This window comes from Pseudophryne corroboree, chromosome 5, assembly GCF_028390025.1.
Source record: "Pseudophryne corroboree isolate aPseCor3 chromosome 5, aPseCor3.hap2, whole genome shotgun sequence".
In the NCBI taxonomy this organism is placed as follows: domain Eukaryota; kingdom Metazoa; phylum Chordata; class Amphibia; order Anura; family Myobatrachidae; genus Pseudophryne; species Pseudophryne corroboree.
This window is the reverse complement of record NC_086448.1, coordinates 825353296-825360715: the sequence shown is the minus strand read 5'-3', so window position 1 is coordinate 825360715 and position 7420 is coordinate 825353296.

Below are 7420 nucleotides of genomic sequence, written 5' to 3'. Positions count from 1 at the left end.
TGGGAGGAGGCATAGAGGGGAGGAGTCAGCACACCCAGTTGAAGAAATTTAAAGTGCACAGGCTCCTTTGGACCTCATCTATACCCCATCGTACTAAGACCCCAGTATCCCCTATCGACTACGAGAAAGGGATTTACCGGTAGGTATTAAAATCCCGCTATTGTGCGCAGATATATTTCCTTTATCCGTCTGTATCAGAGCTGGTCTGCTTTTTTATTTTGCACCCTTGTGCAATGTTAGGTCCACGAGTGCAAAAGTAATCACGCCATTTCAGACTGCAGCCTGTTCTCACGTCTGGGACATCGTTAATACATTTTAATGTTTTCTTTAAAAATTCTGCTTGTAAAAGCTTTTATACTGTATATGGTACAATTAGTGGCACCACGACTGCATCAATATCTAGTGGTGCAATGTCATGTCTCCTGTTTTATATACCGCGATGTACTTATGCCCCAAAATGTAACTAATGCTGGTAGAAGGTGTCCCATCGGGAGTAATAAGCTGTATGAGGAAATACGGAAATCTGCCGTATATATAGGCGTTGGGTATGCTTGACTGGCGGTGGGGGGGGGGGGGGGGGGTGCAACAAGACCATACATGCCGACATTCTGGCTGCTCTCTGCGGGAGAGAGCAGCCAGGTCGGCTCAGCAGGGGGGCAGGGGAGGGCTGTGACGTGGGGAGGAGGTGGACCGGAGGCGGGGCGGGGGTGGAGCAGGGGCGGGATGGGGCGGAGTTACAGTACCACATCCTTTAAGCCATGCCCCCGCTCTGTAATGCCGCGATCCCCGGAATTACACTGCAGGGGGCGTGGCTATGATCGCGTCATCAACTGCCCGGACCGCACACTTTACACACTAAGTGGGCGGGCGGGCAGGAGGACCCCTGATTCCGGGAGACTTGCCTGCTCTTCCAGGGGGCCGAGAGGGTCACCCGATTTTCAGGAGCCTCCCAGCCATTCCGGGAGAGTAGGCAAGTATGCCCAAGACTGGGAATAGCCCACTGCCCCCTGCCGGGATCCCGTCGTCGGTATGCTGACTGCCGGCATCGTATCCCGTGTATAGCCCGTCTGATTCCTGTAGGTGTGCAGCTCTCTGCCCATTTTAAATGTCTTTATTTCTATAAGCACCGCCATGTAACGTCCATAACTTTTAAGAGGATCCCCTTTTAAAAAATACAAAAGTCCATTAACACCCATTCACTGGTTGTCAGATATTAATCCTAATTAGAAAATACAAAAATGGGCAAACATATATTATCAAGCGCTGGGAATTAAAATTCAAACCTTCCCTTTATGAATGGTTGTGTTGAGAGTGTGTTATAATCCCCTCTTCCTCTATTTCACTTCTTATGGGGACCACTTCAATCCTCAATCCACATTCAGAATGGTAACATGTAAAAAAACATATAATACAATGGTGTAGTATGTCTTAGCCGGATCAGACTTCACCCTAGTGATTCTCAGTTCAAGGAGTTGATAGGTGTTGAGCCTCCACCAATTTTTTGGGGAACAGAGAACAGAAAGAGCGTACCCAAACTCACAGTAAAAATGGATGTGACAATCGTGTAAAGGTATCTTTATGTGAAATCACGGAGGATAGTCTAGAGGGCGTACCCCAACTCACAGTGACTGGAGAGAAATGAAACCCATAAAGGTTTCTTTAAGTGAGGACCACAGATTACAGCGTACCCCAACTCACGATAGAAAGACGTTTGTAATCCTATCACGGTATCTTTCACTCTTTAAATACCAGATGAGAAATCAGTGCAAAAAGGTTTATTCCATAAAATTCAGTAAAATATTCACACAGGAATATACAATTAACTGGTAAAAATCAACTAAAAAGGAGCATAGGTGCACGATCATACCACCCAGATTTGGACACCTGAAGTATATCACCTGAGCATGCAAGTTCCGGAGTTCTTATTGGTGCGTCCAGGGTCCAAAGTCCAGGTGGGAAGAAAGTGCATCCAAATAAAAAGAAAAAGCTCCTGTCTGCTGCCAACGCGTTTCAATCTCTGCAAGAGATCTTCCTCAAGGCCTTGAGGAAGATCTCTTGCAGAGATTGAAACGCGTTGGCAGCAGACAGGAGCTTTTTATTTGGATGCACTTTCTTCCCACCTGGACTTTGGACCCTGGACGCACCAATAAGAACTCCGGAACTTGCATGCTCAGGTGATATACTTCAGGTGTCCAAATCTGGGTGGTATGATCGTGCACCTATGCTCCTTTTTAGTTGATTTTTACCAGTTAATTGTATATTCCTGTGTGAATATTTTACTGAATTTTATGGAATAAACCTTTTTGCACTGATTTCTCATCTGGTATTTGAAGAGTGAAAGATACCGTGATAGGATTACAAACGTCTTTCTATCGTGAGTTGGGGTACGCTGTAATCTGTGGTCCTCACTTAAAGAAACCTTTATGGGTTTCATTTCTCTCCAGTCACTGTGAGTTGGGGTACGCCCTCTAGACTATCCTCCGTGATTTCACGTAAAGATACCTTTACACGATTGTCACATCCATTTCTACTGTGAGTTTGGGTACGCTCTTTCTGTTCTCTGTTCCCCAAAAAATTGGTGGAGGCTCAACACCTATCAACTCCTTGAACTGAGAATCACTAGGGTGAAGTCTGATCCGGCTAAGACATACTACACCATTGTATTATATGTTTTTTTACATGTTACCATTCTGAATGTGGATTGAGGATTGAAGTGGTCCCCATAAGAAGTGAAATAGAGGAAGAGGGGATTATAACACACTCTCAACACAACCATTCATAAAGGGAAGGTTTGAATTTTAATTCCCAGCGCTTGATAATATATGTTTGCCCATTTTTGTATTTTCTGTTCACAACAGAGGTTGGTGATACCTCTAGAGTAACATATTTTCAGCTGCAAGGGTGCGCCAGAATAGAATAATTTATTTTTTTGTGTATTTCATTAATCCTAATTAGATTGCATTCGTTGGCCGTTGGATATTGCTGCCTAAAAGGGGGATCAGTATGATTTCCCGACTGACGGGATCCCGTTGGTCGAAATACCGACGCCGGAATCCTGACCTCGAGAGCACCGTGTCCCCTCGCGGGCTCGCTACGCTTCGGGCCCCGTGGCGACCTTAGGCTTTGGCCACCACCTAAGTAGGGTTTCTGGCTGGTGGCCGGGATCCTGACCGTCTGGAATACAACTGCATACCCTAAACGGGCGGTGTTTTATAACGTCACTGTAACAATATACATAGCACGTTATTAAACACTGGCGCTGAGCTCGGCTACATTAAACCCTTCACAGCGCACTTGGTTTATTGGGGGGTTGACCTGTAATCCCAGGCGGGTGACCTGCATCTTCCTGGGAATAAGATAGGTCAAACATATGGTGGCCAATCCCGGGATCGGCGGGATCCCAGGATTTAGGGCCAAAAACGTCCGGGATTCAATCACGAGATTGGAAGGTCCAATCCCGGAGATTGAGGGATCAGCGTTGAGCATCCACAGGACGCTCAGACGCTGCCTGGCTTCCTCCTTTCAGCTCTTTCGGCGCAGCATGAGGTCACGCTGCACTGCCGCCGCTGGGGGAAAGAGAGAGACCGAGACTGACTGTGGATGGTCTCACCCGCCCGCCCGCGGTATTTGGTTAGTTATGTGTGCGGGGCGAGGGGGCGGCCACATAGTTTAAAGCAATCCCGGGTATCCCAGAATTAGCCATTTTTCAATCCCGATACCCGAGATAGAAAAAATTTCCCAAGACTGGCCTCCCTAGTCAGACAGAGGAAGGCTTGCAGAAGAATCCATCCATTGGGGTAAATTTACTAAGATGGGAGTTCTATTTAAAATGGGATGTTGCCCATAGCAACCAAAAAGATTGTACTTCTCATTTATCTAGCACCTTCTAGAAGATAATACCTGGAATCTGATTGCTTGCTACGGTCAACATTCCATCTTAAATAGAACTCCCATCTTTGTAAATTTACCCCGTTGTGTCTTTCTAGCACTTTATTCACTAATGACATGCTCGTTGGGTAATTTTCCTGTATTTTCAAGATGATTTTCTGTCTTCAGTCTGCTTTTTTTTTTTTTTCTTCACAATTGTAATCTTGAAGCGCCGATTATATTGGTTCTTTAATCTCACTTTAGGTTTTAAACCCTATTTCTAAGGAGTAGTTGCAGGATTCCTCCCAGAGCAACGGGCCCCTGATGCAGACCTGCATTGGCGGAGGCTTCAGTTGCTGGAAAGCGGCTCTGACCTGAACATATGGGCCAGCCGTGGCCGCTGCAGTCCAGAGGGAATGTAGACATCTGTCAACTTTTGCACAAGTTTGGAGCTGATCTTCTAGCTGCAGGTTACCAGGAAAACACGGACCTGCACACCTTCTAAAGAGGACAAGTGGAGGCGTTTCCCTTAGCAACCAATCAGATTCCAGTTATCATTTATCTAGTACATTCTCTGAATTCATACCTAGACTCTGGTAGCAAATTCAGCATCTTTTTTGATCGCTAGGCGAACACAGGCTGGTTGACAGGAAGTGGGCATTTGGGGGTGGTAACTGCCCGTTTTTTGGCAGTGTCAGGAAAACGCAGGTGTTCCCAAGCGGTTTCAGGGAGTGTGTGTGATGTCAGCTCCGGCCCCGATCAGCCTGATTCTATCACACTGTAGGAGTAAGTCTTGGGCTACGCACACACGTCCTAGAGGATGCTGGGGTCCACATTAGTACCATGGGGATGCACCAAAGCTCCCAGAATGGGAGGGAGAGCGCGGAGGCTCCTGCAGAACCAATTGACCAAACTTTAGGTCCTCAGTGGCCAAAGTATCAAACTTGTAGAACTTTGCGAACATGTTCGACCCCGACCAAGTAGCTGCTCGGCAGAGTTGTAAAGCCGAGACACCCCGGGCAGCCGCCCAGGAAGAACCCACCTTACGAGTAGAGTGGGCCTTAACAGACATAGGACACAGCAATCCTGCCGTAGAATATGCATGCTGGATAGTGAACCTGATCCAGCGAGAGATCGTCTGCTTAGAAGCAGGACACCCAATGATCTTGGGATCATACAGGACAAACATAGAGTCCGACTTTCTGTGACGAGCAGTCCTCCTCACATAGATCGTTAGAGCCCTTACAACATCTAAGGACTTTGATGAAATTGAGGAGTCAGTCGCAACTGGCACCACAATAGGTTGGTTGATATTATTATCCTTTATATGGCGCCACAAGGGTTCTGCAGCGCAAAATTACAGAGTACATAAACAAATAATCAAACAGGAAAACAGCAACTTACAGCTGATGACAGTATAGGACAAGTACAGGGTAAATAAACATAGTTACATCAGCAGATGACACTGGAATAAGTATCAGGTGGCAGAAGACTGCTGGATGTGGTGCAGTTGAAGATTATTAAAGTAAGAAAGGATGAGCATATGAGGGAAGAGGGCCCTGCTCGCGAGAGCTTACATTCTAAAGGGGAGGGGTAGACAGACGGGTGACACAGATGGGGTACATAGAGAGCGTAGAACAGAGGGTTAGGATGAGATTTGGCTGAGCTTGGTGAAGAAGTGGGTCTTGAGAGATCGTTTGAAGTTTTGTAGAGAGCTGGAGAGTCTGAGGGGGAGAGGTAGGGAATTCCAAAGAAGTGGTGCAGCACGTGAAAAATCTTGGAGGTAGGAGTGGGAGGAAGTAATCCGTAGGCAGGAGAGTCGGCGTGCATTAGCAGAGCGAAGAGGACGGGTGGGAGTGTAAAGGGAGATAAGCTCAGAGATGTAGATGGGAGAGGAGTGGGTGAGGGCTTTGTAAGTGAGTGTGAGAAGTTTGAATTGGATTCTGAAAGGAAAGGGGAGCCAGTGAAGGACATGTAGGAGAGGAGAGGTGGACGTAGTGCGTTTGGTGAGGAAGATGAGCCGGGCAGCAGCATTAAGGATAGATTGGAGTGGAAAGAGGTATTTGTCAGGAATGCCAGTCAGGAGCAGATTACAGTAGTCCAGTTTGGAGATGACCAGTGAGTGGATAAGAGTCTTAGTAGCATCTTGGGTCAGAAAGGGTCTGATCCTGGAAATATTTTTTAGATTAAAATGGCAGGTTTGTGAGAGGTGCTGAATGTGTGGTTTTAAGGAGAGGGAGGAGTCAAGGATTACTCCAAGACAGCGCACTTGGGGGTAGAGGAGATAGTAGTGCCATCAATAGATAATGAGATTGTAGGAGGTGAGGTTATGCGGGAGGGAGGAAAGATGATCAGCTCGGTCTTAGACATGTTAAGTTTAAGAAAGCACTGGGACATCCAGGAAGAGATAGCAGAGAGACAGTTGTAGATAGGAGTGAGGAGAGCAGGGGAGAGGTCTGGAGAGGAAAGATAGATTTGGGTGACATCAGCATAGAGATGATGGTCCTCATTCTGAGTTCGCTCGCAAGCTGCTTTTAGCAGCATTGCACACGCTAAGCCGCCGCCAACTGGGAGTGAATCTTAGCTTAGCAAAATTGCGAACGAAAGATACGCAATATTGCGAAAATATTTATCTGTGCAGTTTCTGAGTAGCTCAAGACTTACTCTTCCAGTGCGATCAGTTTAGTGCTTGTCGTTCCTGGTTTGACGTCACAAACACCCAGCGTTCGCCCAGACACTCCTCCGTTTCTCCAGCCACTCCCGCGTTTTTCCCAGAAACAGTAGCGTTTTTTCACACACTCCCATAAAACGGCCAGTTTCCGCCCAGAAACACCCACTTCCTGTCAATCACACTCCGATGACCAGAACGAAGAAAAAACCTCGTAATGCCGTGAGTAAAATACCAAACTTTTTAGCAAATTTACTTGGCGCAGTCGCAGTGCGAACATTGTGCATGCGCAATTAGCCGAAAATCGCTGCGATGCAAAGAAAATTACTGAGCGAACAACTCGGAATGAGGGCCGATATTGGAAACCAAAAGAACTAATGAGCTTACCTAGTGAGAGGACGTATAGAGAGAGAAGAGGACCAAGGACAGAACCTTGGGGTACCCCTACAGTTACTGGAAGTGAGAAGGAGGTGGAGTCATGAGAGGAGACAGAGAAAGAACGGTCAGAAAGGTAGGACAGCCAAGAGAGGGCAGTGTCACGCAGACCAATAGAGTGAAGAATTTGCAGTAGGAGAGGATGGTCCACAGTGTCAAAAGCAGCAGAGATCAAGTAGGTTGGAAGACTGGGAGGAGATGAGGTTCTTGAAGTATGACTGTTTAGCAAGAGAAAGGGCAGCACTGAAGGATGAGAGCATAAGTTTGAAATGGAGGAAGTCTGCCTTAGAGCGTGATTTCCTCCAGTGTCGCTCAGCAGTACGTGAGCATTTTTGCAGATATCTGGTGCATTTGGTGTGCCAGGGTTGAGGTGTTAATTTGCGAGGGTGAATAGTGGTTGGTGGAGCAACAGAGTCAAGAGCAGAAGTAAGGGATGTATTGTATGTAGAA